The sequence below is a fragment of the Prionailurus bengalensis genome, chromosome A2, assembly GCF_016509475.1.
Source record: "Prionailurus bengalensis isolate Pbe53 chromosome A2, Fcat_Pben_1.1_paternal_pri, whole genome shotgun sequence".
NCBI lineage: Eukaryota > Metazoa > Chordata > Mammalia > Carnivora > Felidae > Prionailurus > Prionailurus bengalensis.
This window is the reverse complement of record NC_057348.1, coordinates 58,005,283-58,023,494: the sequence shown is the minus strand read 5'-3', so window position 1 is coordinate 58,023,494 and position 18,212 is coordinate 58,005,283. Positions and strand designations below refer to the sequence as shown.

At 43.2% G+C, this 18,212-nt stretch overlaps 1 protein-coding gene across 3 annotated transcripts in view; it reads left to right on the top strand.

Annotated features, from left to right (window-relative positions):
- Positions 1 to 15,979: 15,979 nt before the first annotated feature.
- Positions 15,980 to 18,212, top strand: part of KBTBD12 (kelch repeat and BTB domain containing 12) — a 77,454-nt gene continuing 75,221 nt past the window's right edge. Inside the window, exon 1 of one of the 3 annotated variants that reach the window (XM_043588280.1) lies at positions 15,980 to 16,231. The gene's annotated coding sequence lies outside the window, so the exon portion shown is untranslated. The other 2 variants (XM_043588281.1, XM_043588279.1) reach the window with 2 other exon arrangements.

Genomic DNA, 18,212 nt, shown 5'->3' with positions numbered 1-18,212 from the left:
CTCTCTCTGTCTCTCAGAAAAGAATAAATGTTAAAAAAAATTTTTTTTTAAGTCTTAAATTTTCTCTAAGGTACATGACACATAGTGTGTGCCTCTTGGTAATGTTGCTTGATTTTTTTTTTTTTTTTTTACCTCAATGCTCAGGCGTCGTAGTCTAGCCACTTCAAAGAAGGAAGAGGTGGACAGAAAATAAAATGAGCAGCAGGCAAAAGTTTATTAGAGTATAAGAGAAGATCAGAAAGTAAGAAGAGTATGAAAGCTCTCTTTACAGAGAGGGGGCATTCCAAAGTGAATGCCCTTGACAACAGGCAAGCGTCCTTGTTTTACAAGGTTCTGGTCAGCACCCCCTTCCCTTCCCTTCATTCCTTCTCAGGTTCTACCCTTACTGGGTGGATCATTCTAGGTGCTAGGTGGTCCATTCCTGATTGGCTCAACTCCATTGTGTGAGCAGTCAGATTGGTCATACTGTCCCTCCTATAACATTAGTTTTATGATTTAGTTTTTTTAGTTAGCTCTTTTGATTGCCAAATTCCTGAGGAGAACCTGAGGGGGTGTAGGTGGTGTCTGTTGCGTTCTTAAGAGGGACCTTAGGCCCTCTTAAGGGGTTTGCTGAGGTCAAAAGCTCCTCAGCATTGTTCCAAAATAGGCGTTTCCTCCCACACCCCTACCTTAACTCTGTAACCTTTCCCTCTGCCTATTTTATCCTCTTTCCCTATCACAACGAGATCCACCCAGGCCAAGAACTAGAGGCATTTTTCATAAAAAAAAAAAAAAAAAAAAACACTACCTGAGGGACGTAATGGAAATCTTCAACAATTGGAAAGGTATGTCTGAATCTTGGACAAAATACTTAACATGATAAAATTATTTTATTTCCCCAAATAATATATTGGGCTTTTTTGCAATTCTAAATAATATGACAAAGTGAATTTTCTTGGACACTTGACAAAATGATGTTAAAATTGAAATATAAGAAGTTATACAAGGATGGTCAAGAAAATATAGACAACAAAGAGAAACTTATCCTAGCATGAGTTATAGAATATTATAAAGCTATGAGGACTGAAACATTATGCTACCATGACAGGACAAACAGCCCAGCAGAAAAAAAGAGAGTACAGAAATGGACAGAAGCAAATAAGGAAATTTGATACAGGAGAAAGTTAGAATTTTAAATCAGAACACTCCAGATGGAGTGATCAATAAATAGAATTGGAATAACTAACTCAACACTTGGGGAAAAAAAAATAATAATAAATCTGGATGCCCACGTCATTCTTGACACCAAAATAAATCCCAAATGGGTCAAAAATTTAAGGATTTTAAATAGACAAAGCCATAAACACACTAGAAGAAAAACTGATGCATTTTTAAAATAATCTGGGGATTAGAAGAAACATTTCTAAGCATACTGCAAAACCCAGAAAACAACAACAGAACTTAAAAAAATTCCATAAAGCTGAAAGACAAGGGGGCTGGAGAAGAATATTTGTAATGTATTACAGCAAAAAAAGTTATTGTTATTTCTATCTCAAGCCTCAAATGATAAATAAAAAGCAAACCCATAATAATAAAACAAAGCAAATAAATAAAGCAATAAATAAAATAATGAATCAAATGCATAAAAACGGGCAAATACATTGTACAAGAAAAATTATAAAAGAATACAAATATAATCATATGCAAAGATGTTCAACTTTATTAACAGTAAAAAGCAAAAATAAAAACAGGATAACAACTCTCACCTAAGAGAATAGCACAGAGGAAAGACCACAAAGGCTGGTGGTGGCCAAGATGTAGACGCTGGGTACTCACATCCTGTGGGTGCAGGCTGCTGGGAAAAACCCTGACTGTAAACTCTGCACGCCTTAAGACTATCCAATGGGAAAAGAACCATTTCTTCAACGAATGGTGCTGGGAGAACTGGACAACAATATGCAAAAGAAAGAAAATGGATCACTTTCTTATACCACACATAAAAATAAATTCAAGATGGGGGCGCCTGGGTGGCTCAGTTGGTTAAGCATCCGACTTCGGCTCAGGTCATGATCTTGCAGTCCATGGGTTTGAGCCCCACATCGGGCTCTGTGCTGACTGCTCAGAGCCTGGAGCCTGTTCCAGATTCTGTGTCTCCCTCTTTCTCTGACCCTCCCCTGTTCATGCTCTCTCTCTCTCTGTCTCAAAAATAAACGTTAAAAAAAATTTCTTTTAATAAATAAATAAATAAGTAAATTCAAGATGGATTGAAGCCCTACATGTGAGACCTAAAACCATAATAATCCTAAAGGAGAACATAGATAGTAACTTCTTTGACATTGGCCATAGCAACTTTTTTTCTAGATATGTCTCCTGAGGCAAGAGAAACAAAAGCAAAATAAATTATTGGGACTCCATCAAAATAAAAAGCTTCTGCACAGCGAAGGAAACAATAAAACTGAAAGGAAACCTATGGAATGGGAGAAGATATTCACAAATGACATATCCAATAAAGGGTATCTGAAATGAGCTTATATATCTCAACCTCAAAACAAAATTATGTGATTTAAAGATGGACAGAAGATATGAAAAGACATTTCTCCAAAGCAGACATCCAGATGGCCAACAGACACATGAAAAGATGCTCATCATCACTCATCATTAGGGAAATGCAAATCAAAACTACAATGAGATATCACCTCACACCTGTCAGAATGGCTAAACGCAACACAAGAAACAACAGGTGTTTACAAGGATGTGGAGAAAAAGGAACCCTCACGCACTGTTGGTGGGAATGCAAACTGGTGCAGCCACTCTGGAAAACCATATGGAGGTTCCTCAAAAAAGTAAAAATAGAACTACCCTACAATCCTGTAATTGCACTACTTGGTGTTTACTCAAAGAATACAAAGATACTCATTCAAAGGGATACAGGCACCCTGATGTTTATTACAGCATTATTTACAGTAACCAAGATATGGAAGCAGCCCAAGTGTCCATCAGCTGATGAATGGATAAAGAAGATGTGGTATATATACACACACATACACACAACAAATATTACTTAGCCATAAAAAAGAATGAAATCTTGCCATTTGCCATGACATGGATGGAGCTTGAGGGTATATGTCAGAGAAAGATAAATACTGTATGATTTCACTCATATGTGGAAATTAAGAAACAAAACAAATGAGCAAAGGGGGTAAAGAGAGAGAGAGAGAGAAACCAATTAAAAGACTCTTAACTATAGAGAACTATAGAGAACAAACTGATGGTGACCAGAGGGGAGGTGGGTAGAGGGATGGGTTAAATGGATGATGGGAATTCAGGAGTGCACTTGTTGTGATGAGCACCAGGTGATGGGTCGAAGTGCTGAATCACTATACTATATTGTACACCTGAAACTAATGCAACACTGTATGTTCACTAACTAGAATCAAGATGAAAACTAAAAAAAAAAAAAAACTACAAAATATTATAAAACCCCTGCCCAAAAAAGGATATACTCCTTTTGCCCAAGAAATCCCATTTCTAAGAATCTATCAGAAGAAAATTATTAGAGGTTCAAAAAGCTGTCTGCACAATGAAATTCCTCACAATACTTCCAACTGCCAGAAAAGAAAAAGAGAAAAAGAAAACTGATACAAAAGGAACACCAGTGAAAAGCAGTCACATGTATTCTGGTACGCTCTGGGCACCATACCAAGCAGACACCAAAAGTTGCAATCCATGTTATTGACGTGTTTATAAATTGTCAAAGCATCAGAGAAAGAAATGTGATTCCTTTTGGCAAACAGTGTGTCTATTATCTAAACAAGTGCATGGTGTTGTTGTCTACAGCAATGCTGGCCAAAAGGCTTCTGTTGTTGTTATTCCTTGGGGTACAACGAATTAGTTCACTATGCTTACATGAAATTTTCTGTAAACAATGTTTTCAAAAGAGAAAAAAGATGGATAGATGGGCAAGGAAAGCCAAGAATTTTTTTTTTAATGTAATAAAGGGGCATTTGCCCTTGCTGGTGGTAAACCGTAGTCTAAAGATACAACCATTAGAACAGAGTGGTAACGCTACAGGCGGAGGCAGAAATCTGAAATGAAGAGAGGGAAAAGAAAGTTGAGAGAGTGATTCAATGACAGAGGGAAGTTTAGTTTATGGCTGAGGTAGCATTTCAAATTAGGGAGAAAGAAATGAATTATTAATAAATGGCGGTAGGAAAACTACTGCATCGCTGAGGGCAAAAATGAACACTCTCCTTTATCCATGATCAATCCCAGATGTATTAAGCTGTAAGTGTAAAAAACAAAGACAAAAAGGCGACTAGAAAATACAGCAGGAGAACGTTTTTATAATCTTTTGGTGTGTGTTTCAGGGGAGGGGTCTTCTAAGTGTATGAATCCCAGAGGCCCAAAAAAGAGAAGACTGATACATTTGATTACATAACAACTTTAAATTTCTCTAGTAAAATGTACCATAAACAAAAATAAAAATCTCACACAAGGGGAAAAAAAAATTTTTCTGTCAATATTACAAATTCTGCATGGAAGGATATAACCAAAACATTAACCATGTTGATCTTTATTTCCTTCTTCATAATGTTTTGTATTTTCTTGATTTTTGTTATTGAATATAATACTTTCATAAATAAAAAAAACCCTTTTTAAACACTGAACCTGAAAAAACATTAAAAGAAAATAAAATTATTCATAAAAACTCATAAAATTATTCATAAAAACTCTTGAAATGGGATGAAAGAAGTTGCTTTAAAAAAAAATTTTTTTTTAACGTTTATTCATTTCTGAGAGAGAGAGCACAAGCAGCGGAGGAGCAGAGACAGAGAGAGGGCGACACAGAATTGGAAGCATGCTCCAGGCTCTGAGCTGTCAGCACAGAACCCATGAACCACGAGATCATGACTCGAGCCGAAGTCAGCTTAACCAACTGAGCCACCCAGGCACCCCTTGAGCGTGTAATTTTCTGAGCTTAAAGGTAAAAGATGGAAAGAAAGTTCTTTCCTATGAGGGACCAGACTGACATATCTAATGGCATCCTTGAAATCTCCAGCTGGGCGTCTCATAGACATCTCAAAGTTAGTCTTGGCACAGTGCAACTTCTTGGTTCCCACACCAGATCTAAACCTCAACTACCAAAACAAAATGAAGTTAACATATAACCTTTTTTTAATTATTATTATTATTTTTATTTAGAGAGAGAGAGAGGACATGCATGAGTGGGGGAAAAGCAGAGAGAGAGGGAGAGAGAGAATCCCAAGCAGGCTTCACACAGCCCAACATGGTGCTCAATCCAATGACCCCGGGATCATGACCTGAGCTGAATTCAAGAGTCAGACACTCAACCGACTGAGCCACCTAGACTCCCTTCAACATATAAAATGTTAAGTGAGTCCATCGAGACATAACGGGGTCTGCTGGTTTTTGCTAAAAGCCCTTTATACTGTCATCAGTTGGAAGGAAAAAGGGACAAGAGGCAGCCATGTCCCTTCCTCCTTGAGGACCTGACCCAGAAGTTGCCCACCTCATTATCTTTCACGTGCCATTGGCCAGAAGTCATATGACTGTACCCAGCGGCCAGGGAGACTGGGAGACGACATCTTTATTCTAGGAAGTCATGTGCCTAAATGACATTACTATAGGAGGAGAAGAGGCTGGATATGGAAAGACCAGCGGTCTCTGGCATGATTATAGCATAGCACGTAGTGCATAATCTCATTTGTATAAAATGCACTGCCCACACTCTCACACACACATGCATCTTGATGGATGGAAAGACACCAAACTATTGGGAGTTTGGGTGAGTTTTACTCACTCCTTTGAACTTTTCTGTATTGGTTGAATATTTATAATAGGTATATTTTTCAGTAACTTTTTTTCCCAAATGAATGACCTAAATTTAAATCTAAGGTCAGAGGCTGCCTCTTGAAAGACAAGTAACCCATGGGAAGCTCTGGGTCTGGGAAGGCTCTTCAGATCTGTCCCAAACTGAGGGCCTTTGTATACCCTCAACAACCAATCGCTGCCCTTAGGGAGGGGGGAAACCTCCTCTGGAGGGGACTGAGCTATGGGTCCTCAGCAGCCAGCACTCAGTCGGTGGAATGTAGCTCTGCGCTGAATGGGGGGTCTTGGTGGTGCGCGAGGGCATATACTACACCAGGGATAGATACAAGGCATCACCTGCAGCCAGGAGAAGGAAGGAAAGGAAAATCAGAAATAGCATTTTACACATACTATGTGCCATGTGCTTGTCACTTCCTGTGTTACCTTCTTCAGTTCAATAGTCTTGCAAGCTGAGTGCTTAAATTCACCATTTTTATATGTATGGAAACTCAAGTTCAAGGATGTTAGGAAAACTTGTCCAAGAAGAGGCAACAGAGGAATAATAGAATGAGGATTCAAACCCAGACAGGGAAAGCAAAACCACTTTGTACCTCCAACATGAAGTCATGAAGATGGAGACTTTATTTGGTTTGATTTCAGTGAAAATTATTAATGGCATCACAAAAGACTTTTACAACCATGTTGGCAATGAGAACAAAGGAGGGGAAGTTCTGGAATAAGGGAAAAGTCATGAAAACAGATTAATAATAGAAGAAAGAACTACTACACGCAACTATTATTTTTCTTCAAATCTTCCTCAGTAAAGAGAATGGTCTTTTTTGTTTTTAATTTTTTTAAATGTCTGTTTCTTTTTGAGAGAGAGACAGAGCATGAGCTGAGGAGGGGCAGAGAGAGAGAGGGAGACACAGAATCCGAAGCAGGCTCCAGGCTCCGAGCTGTCAGCACAGAGCCCCACATGGGGTACGAACTGCAAGATCGTGACCCGAGCCAAAGTGGGAGGCTTAACCGACTGAACCACCCAGGTGCCCCAGGAAGGGAATGGTCTTAAAACGAACCTATATATGGCAAAGTGCACAACTGGAGTCTGAGCAGGAGAAAACATTAGACATACCCAAACTGGAATGACTCTATGAAATAACTGCCCTGAACTTTTCAAAACGGTCAAGGTCATGAAAGGCAAAGGAAAGCTGAGGAAATGTTCTGCTTCCGCAGAAGCAGATTAAAGGAAGGAGAAAAGATATGACAACAAATGCACTGTGAAAATTGTATAAGGGGTGATATGAGGGCTTAGGCATAAAGTTAGTACAGATTGTAGGTACAATAAAAGTTTTGTTATTGACATTAAACTTCCTGATTTTGAAAATCAATCACACCATGGATATGTAAAATAATATTCCTGTTCTTAAAATTATGTGTATGTGTTTAAGGGTAATGGGTCACAATATCTGGAGTTTACTCTCAAATATTCAGAACACAATATATGTGAAATAAAAGTAAAATTAAATATGTATATATATAAATTATAAGTATATAAATACATATATATACATATATAGATCATAAATATATATATTACATATACATAGAGAGAGAGAGAGAGAAAGTAAGTGTGGCAAAAAGTTAGTAACTGGTGAACCTAGGTGAAAGATACATTGAGAATTTATTGTAATATTCTTGAAATGGTTTTGTATGTTTGAAATTCTTTCAAAATGAGAGGAGAAAGAGAAGGGTCCCCAAGACAGGAGAGCCAGTAGGACAAGAGAATCCAACCACCTAAAGGAACTCAGAGCTGGTAAGTCTCCTGATAGGCAAGTGTTGCAATTGATACAAAGTGGATGAGGATCATTACGGACTGATGAACTTGATCCTCGGGGAAATCCTGGAATGAATCTTCAAATAGATGGGCTATGAACATTTAGAAGAGACTGTGTGCTCTAGCAGTCAATGTGAACTCCCCCCCAAAAATAAATAAATAAATAAATAAATAAATATACGCAAATTAGGTCAAGCTAACCTCATTTTCCTTTCCAAAGTAAATTAAAGAAATGATCACCAGCACAGTGTATCCCTACGTAGGCGAAGTTTTTGACTAAGTTGTCCATAATACCTTCATGGATAAGAAGACAAAAAACCCCAGAGAGCATTTTTACAGCAACCTGACCACCACTACTCACAATATAGACACAACCTGCTTGGGGCGGAGGTGGAAAATTAGTCTCCCAGGGCTGCTGTAACAAAGCACCACATACGAGTGGCTTAAACAGCAGAAATTTACCTTCTCACAGTGCTGGGGACTAGTAGTCCAAGATTAAGGTGATGGCAGGGGCAGCAGGTTCCTTCTGAGGGCACACAGGGCAGGGTCTGTTTAGCAGGGTCTATACAAAGTGGGTGAGGATCATTACGGACTGATGAACTTGATCCTCGGGGAAATCCTGGAATGAATCTTCAAATAGATGGGCTATGAACATTTAGAAGAGACTGTGTGCTCTAGCAGTCAATGTGAACTGGGTCTATTTAGCCCTCTTGCCTTGCCTTGTCAATGGTGGTTTTCACTTTTGAGGGGCTACCTCCCTGTGTCCAAGTCTCCCCTTTCGATAAGGATGCCAGTCATATTGGATTAGGACCCACTCTAATGACCTCATTTAACTTGATTACCTCTGTATAGACTCTATCTCAAATAAGATCACATTCTGAGTTGCCAGGGAGTTAGGACTCCCACGTATGAATTAGGAAGACACAATTCAACCCCTAACAGTAGAGGTGGGGGGGGAGGATCTCTAGCAAAGTGCCACAAAGCCTTGCTCTGTTCAACTCTATCAGGAAAAGACAACATGAGACCCTCTTCTCACACCTGGGGACCATCTAAAGCTGCAAAGGGAGAATAATCAGTAGGATGATGATGAGACAGCTAGTGTAACAGATACAGAATTAGGGGGCAGGGTTCCGCAGCCGGCTCCCTCACCGGCAGGGGGCACCACCCTGTCATTCCCCATACAGGCTCCTGGATGGCGCAAGGATTAAAAGAGAACCAGGTAGGAGGCATTATGCAAAGTGCAAGGCTCACAAGACCCACAAATCAGGGCACCACCTCCTGCTGGGGACGGAGTCAGAGCCCCAGCAGCGAGAGCGCCAGGCAGGAGACAGCCGTGACTTCTGGGAGCGACAGCACTCTGTCATTTCCTTTACAGCTGTCTGTAGCGGGTCTGGGAGGCTGGGAGGTGTTTGTGCTACTTTAATTCCCAGTTCCTTCCCACCTCCTTGCCTTGACCCCTCCGACACTTGGAATCTCCCCCCTTTCCAAGGGTGTCTCTCGGTTCTTGCCTTTGTCTCGACTTACAGCTTCTATCTGGACATATTCCTAACTTACCCTGAGGTCCTGTTTCCCAGGTGTGCCCCACAGGGTCTCAGCATGCATCATACGCAGACCCATATTCACACTGTAGATCCAGAGTCAAGAACGCTTAAGGAAATGCTTTGCATCTTTACTGCAGGATTCATCAGGACCTTTCATCCTGCATTCTGACTCTTCAACAAGGGACATGGAACGCAGCATTTCCCAAATGGTTCTAACGCAGAACTCCATTTTCCAAATATCTGGAGGAACTAATGTCCTGCTCTTACAAGTTCTGGTTTGCACTCAGTGTCTCCACTTCCAGTTGGTCCGTGACAGATGGCTATGCGCCAAAATCCTTTCCAAGGGGATGTGAACAGGTGTGAGAGTTGCCCCTCTGAGGCCTGATCCACAAACCTGCTATGTACCCTCTTCCTCATCCTTTCCCTTCTGGCTGGCCAGGAGATGAACACCCAGGGGCCCTCGGCAGTGCTGCCACCAGCCAGGGTCCCAGAACCACTAGATGAAAGACAGCTACCTTGATGATCTGAATACATGCCTAGAATTTTGCATAAGCAAAGGATAATTCCTATTATGTTAAGCCATGAAATGTTGAGCCCTGTTTATTGTAGCCTAACACACTGCCCTATTTGCTTCTTTACTACCTGTAATTAGGCATGAAAGAAAAATTAACTTCCTTCTTCTTTAGGGAACTATCATTCAAATTCTTTGTTAGAGTGGCTAAATCTCTACAGACCTTAACTTACACATGGTATAAATAGTGGTCACTACATAATAATGGAACCAACAATCACAATTGGTCATGCTTGTGTTAAGAAACCACTTAGGAGTCTGCCTAAAACAGCAAGATTTGATTATTCATATACTCAGGATTTGAGGATTTCATTGCTGGGGAAAATGAAATAATATTGGGATACAGAGAGGGAAATGTGGTTTTCAGAGAGTTCATGACCTGTCAAAACCCCTCAAATCTATTAGATTTAGCACGCAGCCTCGAACACCTGCAGGCTGAAGGCTGGACTGTCTGAGCATGGTTTATCATCAAAGAAGTGGGGAAGCAGGGCTTAGGAGGTAGCTAACTCCATTCCCCATGCTTCCCTGTGATGGATTCTTAAAGCAGAAGAGCCTCCAAAAGAAATACGGTCCGATCTCTGCCTCAAGACAGGATGCAATAAATATTATTGGGAAGAAATGGATTTCTGTCTCATTTTCAAGATCTTTGGAGAAGGGAATTTCCATTTAAGAACACATGCCTCATTAGGGAAAATGACGTGGAGTCACTTCATCGTTTATGAAAGCCCTTGTTCACATCTGTTAGTTCTCCTCATTTATCCTCCACATAATCTGTGAGAGGCAGATGAATTATCACTTTGCCTATTATTATCCTCCAAGAGTCTGCGTTACATGAGGCCATGAGGCCTTCAGAAGCAGTGCCAGGTTAGGATACCGGGTGTCCCATCCCCAGCCCCACTTTCCTCTCACTTACCAGCTTCACCTCTCAGTCACCCCAATCAGTAAACATCCCCTGACCATCTGTTCTCTGGAGGGCCTGAGGCAGGCATGTGAATGTGCCACAAAGGTGAACAGGACAGAGCCCTTGGCCTCTGGGAGCTTGTGGGCTTGATGGGAAAATATGACAGGTGTATACACCTGCTACAGTGTGAAGTTCTATAGGATGGCACCATGTGACAGCCACAGGCAACAATGCGCTGAGTCCTTCAGACCCAAACAGCCAGTAAAGACAATAAGATGATGGCAACTGCCCGGGACCCCGCCCTCCCACACCTACAGGTGCTGAGCCTGAAGCTGCAGGGGTGAATACCCCGTCCCCCCCACCCCACACACACACACTTACCTCCAGCCCTCTAGGCCCTCTCGGGGGTGGTGGCTAAGTTCCTCACAGCTCACAGACCTCAGGATGAGGTGTGGCAACATGTGTCCCAACCCTCCAACTATAAGAACTGGAAAGTACAAAAAAATATATTTTTTGTAAAGTTTATTTATTTATTTTGAGAGAGTGAGAGGGAACGAGTTGGGGAGGGGCAGAGAGAGGAGAGAGAAAATCCCAAGCAGGCTCTGCGCTGTCAGCACAGAGCTCGATGTAGGGCTTGAACTCATGAACTGTGAGAGCACAACCTGGGCTGAAACCAAGAGTCAGATGCTTAGCTGATGGAGCCACCCAGGCGCCCCAAAATTCCTTTTTCTTAAAATTCCATTTCTTAGACTGCCTTGAAGCCAGGGTGTGGACAGGTGACCTGGCTTCTGTCAATCAGTGGCACCCACAGGACACTTGGAGGTGGAGGTGAGTCGAGTCACCTCGAGGTGAATCCAGGTCCTGTGTCAAGGGAGAGTGTGAGGCAAGCTGTGGAAGTTTCTGAGTCTGTCCCCTCATGGGGCAGAGCAGCAGGTGACAGGAGCATTTCTTCTGACTGTTGCCCTGGGACACACTGCCCTCCCCCCCCACCACCCCAGCGTTCTAACATCCAAGCCCGATTCAGGGGCACTCCCAACCTAGCCAAACTGAATTCCACCACCTGCACCTCAACTGCTCTGACCTGCTCATGTGTTCCTTCACTGTACAAATAAGTACTGAACACCAACTTTGTGCCAGACACTTTTTCAGGTGCTGAGGATCCACCAGTGAAGGAGACAGGCCTACTGCCTGGCCTCAGGGGGCTAACATTCGGGATGAGAAGGGAACCAGCCACAGACAAGACCTATGTCAACAGTGTGATACGGTAGCGATAACTCTGGGTCCTGTTTCTTAGCTCTGCCTTTCAAGTTGCTCTTTGCTGCTCGCGAAAACTAAAGTTGAATGTATAATCTCTAGGGGCTCCTGGACGGCTCAGTCGGTTGAGCATCTGATGCTTGATTTCGGCTCAGGTCATGATTTCACAGTTCACGGGATCAAGCCCTGCACTGGGCTCTGTGCTGAGTGTGGAGCCTGCTTGGGATTCTCTCTCCCTCTCTATCTGCCCCTCCTCTGCTCGTGTGCATGCTCTCTCTTTCTCTGGAAAAATAAATCAACTTAAAACAAAACAAAAACAACGATCTTGAGGTTCTGTGCATTCCATCCCTCAGAGGGTGACAAACCACTTCTGCTGTTGCTCGTTTTCCTGCACCAGACTTTGTGTCTCCGTTGCTACGGTCCACAAACTACAGTATGGGTCAAACACTACTTTATTAGTGCCAACACATTCTAGTTGAAGTTCCCATGCTCCCAGGATGGCCAAACCTTCCCTTTCCCCAGAGTCCCATCTAAGTTCTGGGGCACAGGGGTGTCTAACCAATGCACTAGAGTCAGGCCAAGGGGCGTGCCTTCCCACGCTCCATATCTGTCATCTATCCATACTGACCCATGGAGAGGTCGACTGCCCCTAGGTCCTCGGTCTTGCAAGAGTCTCCATGTACCTGTCTGCATGGGCCTCTCTGGTTCAATGGCTCTCTCCACCACTGGGGCCTGGGGGATATGCAGGTCTCTGGAAGGGTTACCTAAGCCCTTGCTATCCAAGATGCTATGGAGTCATTTCCTCTCTTTGGGTTCTGGCTGACCCCCGACAGCCCTTCTCGATGAAGGAGACATCAGTTCCCTGTCTTCTCAGATCTCACAAACCTCCCCACACTTAGTCCGGCAGAACAGGGCATGGGTCTTCTTTATAACTTCTCCTCCAGAGACCTCCCTGCTTCTCAGTTGGGAAAAGGGGTATGGGAAGAAGATCCATTAACATAATTTAGGTTTCCTTCTAAGAACTCATTCCTTTCTTGAAAGAGCCTAGGCTTCTGGAATCAGAAGGCGGCGTTTCTTTAATTTCCCTCCCTCTAGGTTTTCTGAGGTCCTGATTTCTCCACCCACAGGAGGCAATAAGCCTAGAGCAGTTTTAACTTTTTGAAATGGCATCGAGAAGCAAAGCATCACAAGGATATATGCTGAAGGAAGGAGGTGGGAAGAAACAGGTAATATTTCAAAAATATCACTCCACGGATGGGAAGATACAGCAAAAGAACTACAGCAGGAAAGTAAGAATGAAGACATGGAAAGGAAAAGAAAACTGATCCATGAACGGGTACACTGGTATGTACCCATTCATCATTCCGTGGCAGGCTGTTTTGGAGGACAGATTAAGTTTTAAATAATCTGGTTGGTTGTTCATTTTTTTCACTTAGAAGAATGGTTTCCTCTAATCGAGGAACTGATCGAGCGAAATCATAGATATAGTTCAAGATAGGAACCAGTGTGCTGTGTCAGGAATAGTTCAGATGTATGTACTTTTCCTTTAACAGGTGGAGATGTCATGGGACTGGATATGTAGGGAGAAAAGTGACTTCTCAGGGTGCCTGGGTGGCTCAGTCGGTTAGGCATCCGACTTCGGCTCAGGTCATGATCTCACAGTTTGAGAGTTCAAGCCCTGTGTTGGGCTCTGTGCTGACAGCTCAGAGTCTGGAGCCTGCTTTGGATTCTGTATCTCCCCCTCTCTCTCTCTGCCCCTCCACCACTCATGCTCTGTCTCTCTCTCTCTTTCTCTCAAAAATAAATAAACATTAAAAAATTAAAAAAAAAATGACTTCTCTATTAAGAAAAAGCTGCCCAGAGGCAAATCACAATAAAAGACAGCCAGACACTGGTAGATTAGCCTTAAGGAGGAATAAATTAAACCAAAATGGCAAAATATGCCCAAAGGAATACTGGAAAGCAACTCAACACTGTAAGAAATTGAAGGCTGAAAATGAAGCAGTAAGTCACTGCTGAGTAAATAGTAATATGTAATCTATTCAAGAAGTATGTTCCTTAAAATAAGTTTTTGGTTAATCAGCATATTTCATAATATTAGTCCTTCGTTAATCATCTGGAAAATCATCTGAAAATCAGCTAAAGTCCCTGAGAGCCCAGCTTCCAACTTAGCCTCTTAATGGACCGGAAGCCCTAGCCCTTCACACCATGACTCACTTCCTCTAGAGACCAATGAAACAGATGAAATAAAATAGCCACGTAGGAAATCAAACAGGGTCTTCAGAGCAAGCCAAAAAAGATTCATTAGCTTAGCATAATCATCTGGTAAACAAAACCAAAAGCAGGAATAGAATCAGGTGTAGAAGGACCTAATGGGGCTATCAGGTCAAGAGATCTAGAGAGAGGAGTTTTATCAAAAAGCTATAATGCGTACATGTAACTACAAATGCATGAAAGGATTGACATGAGCTTCTACAATGTTTTAAGGAATTTTACTTACCAACATGAAATGTGTTTTGTTTTAAATATGGCACATGTACACACACACGCACACTGGAATATTCAACTTTAAAAAGAATGAAATACTGATACAGGCTATTACATGGATAAACCTTGAGGACATTATGCTAACTGAAATAAGCCAGACTCATAAGGACAAATACTGCATGATTCTATTTATATGAAGTACCTGAAATAGGCAAATTCATAGAGACATAAAATGTAATAGAGGTCTCCAGGTGCTGGGGGGGGGAGAAGGGGAGCAGGGGAGCAAGGGTGAGAATGGGGAGTTACTGTTTAATGGGTATAGAGTTTCTGCCTGGGAAACTTTTTTTCTTTCTGATGAAAAAATTCTGGAAATGGCTAGTGGAGATGGCTGCACACCACTGTGAATGTATTTAATGCCACGGAATTACACACTTAAAAATAGTTAAAATGGTGAAATTTATATGTATGTTTATTGTATAATATACGTATATATGTATTGTATAATATATGTATATATGTAAATTTATGTATAAATAATAGTTAAAATGGAAACATTTATGCATATTTAACCAACCATAATTTAAGTAAAAAAACAAACAAACACAAAAAACTGAGGAGAGATGCAGAAGAGTTAGTGCAAAGTGCAACCTGGGAAACACTCAACTCTGTTTCCGGCTTTGAAGACAGAGGATGGGGCCGTGAGCTACAGAGAGAATGAGTACAATTAACAGAAGCTGGAAAGCCAAGAAAACAGATTCTCCCCTAGAGCCTCCAAAAAAAAGTATAGCCCTACAGACACTGCTTTTAGCTCTTAGAGAGACCCATTCTGGACTTCTGACCTCCAGAACTACAAGAAATAAATTTGTGTAAGATAACAACTTTGTGTTATTACCACCAAAAACAAATTTTGTTTTGTTCTCAACTGGCTGACCTCATACTACTGCCTTATCCACACAGTAAATATTCTGTTAACAGCTGCCTCCAGGGAACATTCCTCCTTCCTGCACTACCCCAAACCTGGGCATAACTAATGAGTCTTTTCTCAGGCTTCTAGGGGACCTCCCACTTGAGGCCCAAGGTCACGGAGCTCCTGGTCTCCAGGTAGACTTGCCAGATGTAGCAAATAAAAGCACAGAACACAGAACAAGAACAAGAACAACAAAACCCACAAGCAGTATTTGGGACATATACTTAAAAACTGTTGGTTGAGAATCTAAAATTTACAGTTAACTGGGCAGCCGGTATTTTTTCTGGCAACCCTACTCCCTACCCACATTCAGTGAGCCCACACATAGTGGATTTGGGTCGTTTTGCATTTTCTTAAGAGATTAAACGGAGAGATGTGTCATTTATAAAAATTCCGTCTCCGGGTTCTCTTTACCTCGCCCAGTCCTGGCAGACCTTCAGCCGCCCTGGCACGCGGGCCGGCGCGGGAAGACCCGCGCAGGCGCAGAGCGGCCCGAGGCGGGGCCAGCGGATTGCCGTCGCGGAGCCTCGCGGACGGCCCGCGCAGGCGCAGAGCGGCCCATCCCGAGGGCCAGGGCGGGCACCTGTCACTTTAGAGGAGCTGCCAGCGCCCTCCCTCCCCCTCCGCAGGGTGCCGGCCGTCGGTCCCCGGGGCTCCCAGCGCCGTCTATTTATATCGCTGGGCCCGCACAGGCCCATATTGGGCAGTGCCTGCCGGGCAAGCCCGCCGGCCAAGCCCGCTGGCCGCCCCGCCCCAGCCCATCTGGCTCGGTCCACGCGGCCACAGGGCCAGGTCGCGGCGCCATCGCTGCGGCCTCTGCGGAGCCAGTGGGGGCCGTGCCTCAAGCCGGGGGGGCGGCAGCTCGTAAGTAAGTAACAGTGACAGAGGAAACAGGGGCGCCTCTCGAGGGCCTTATCTCGGCTCTAAGGGCCAGGCCGGACTTGGGGGCAACCTCCGGGCCCTTGGCACTTGCGGGGCCTTCTGCGCTTCCCTCCGGTGGCCTGGGGGCCAGCTACTGCCTTCACAGCTCAGCCCAGCATTCGCTTCCCAACGAGACCGTCTTTGCCCAGCCAGGGGTCTCTCCCCTCCTTAATGTCACAGCATCCATTGTCCTGGCAGCATCATTCTCTGAATTATCTACGTTGTTTGCCTCCCTCCCTAGACTGCAAGCTCCGTAAAGGTAGGGACACTTCCGTCTCTCTCGTTCCTGCTTGTCTGCCTGGAGCCTTGAATAGTGCCTGGCACTTTAAAAAGCTTCTGTAAGTATCAAAAGTATCCCCAGGCAACTCTCTTAACTTGAAAGCCAGGAATATAATTGCCCTGCGTCCCCCCCCCCTCCCCCCGACGTGATTCTTAACAGGAACTAATGAGCTACTGTATAATGCACATTAAAGCACTTTGAAAAGTATAAAGTGCCCAGAGAACGCAAAACTGTGAACTCCTCAAAGGAAAGCCAAAAGGAAACGTGTCCTATTTAGCTTTATCACTCATATGCCTGGCCGTTCTTAAACACCCAAGTGTGTGGGATGGATTATTGCTATTAAGTGAACCAGGTGTTTTTCCCTACTAGTGGGAGACTCAGAGTGCATTTAGGGTGGTGCGGGTATTCTGAGCCATTTTCTACCAGTGTCTGCACCTTGTTGTGATGCTGAGGCAAAGTAATGTGTGGGGGTGGAATGGTGAAAGCCTGGGGTCACAAATAAGTGGCTGTAGGATAACTAAAAAGGCCGGAGGAGAAAGGCAACAGCGTGAGGAGAATTATAAATGAAGACAGACACTCCGGTCCCAATAAAAGGATAATGGGGGCTGCGGACCGGAGAGTAGAAGTGCCATCTGAGAGGTGGCAACGGACGACTCAGGTCCTGCACCCCATTGTCGCCATGGGAATGAAGGGCTGGCCCACTGTTGCCATATCTTCCATTGTTTTCAATAGATGCTGCAATGTGTCAGTTTTGCCTGTTGACAATTAATTTGCAAAAAAAAAAGTCTTTGAGCAGGTAATTTGTGATCTCGGCTTCAGTTCTCTAGAAATTGGGGCCAAATTCCTGAGAGCACATGGTAACAAAATTAGAAGTGAGAAGTGGGTGTCACAGTGCATCACGTTCTAGGCAAGGAAATCAAGTTAATGATTCTGGGTTGTTTGCTTGACTTGGACAATAGGTTAGCAACTTGAAGAATCAGGCACAACTTTTAAATGTAGAAACAAAATCTTCCAGGTAGTGGTTTAATAATATATATAAAACCAGAAGGATAAAAGGTTATCGTGAACTTACAATTTAGGACTAAGCAAAACATTCATAAAATTGCAGAGACCTTAATTGAGCGACTCTAATGCACCAGGCATCATTGGGGACAGAGGTTAAGAATATGGAAATGATTAAAACATGAGCCCTCTTTCTCAATGTGCTCATTATTGAAAGGGGAGGCAGACAATTGCATAAATAAATTGCAGTACAACAGTGCAACAATCACTGTGTTCAAGGCAGGAGCAAGGAGGAAGCGATGTCTGAGCTAAATTTTGAAGAGCCACTTGTATTTTTTCAGGTGGAACAGATGGAAGGGGGAGAAGGATATTCCAGATCTCTTGCCTGAGCTGCCCCAATTTCCCGCCCCACTTGATTCAGCCCGATGCTTCTACCAAACTGGGCTACCTATGAAAACTAGCATCTCTGTTTGACCGGGGCGGTGGGGGGGGGGGGGGGGGGGGCGGCTGACATGTTTGGGAGTGAAGGGTGGGAAACCCACACTCACAGTGACAAATGGGAAAAGGCTGCATCTCTCCTAAGCTGAGCTTTTAGTCTTGGTCAGGATAGCAGCAGACAAGAGAATTAGCCAAAAAGTTAATAGGG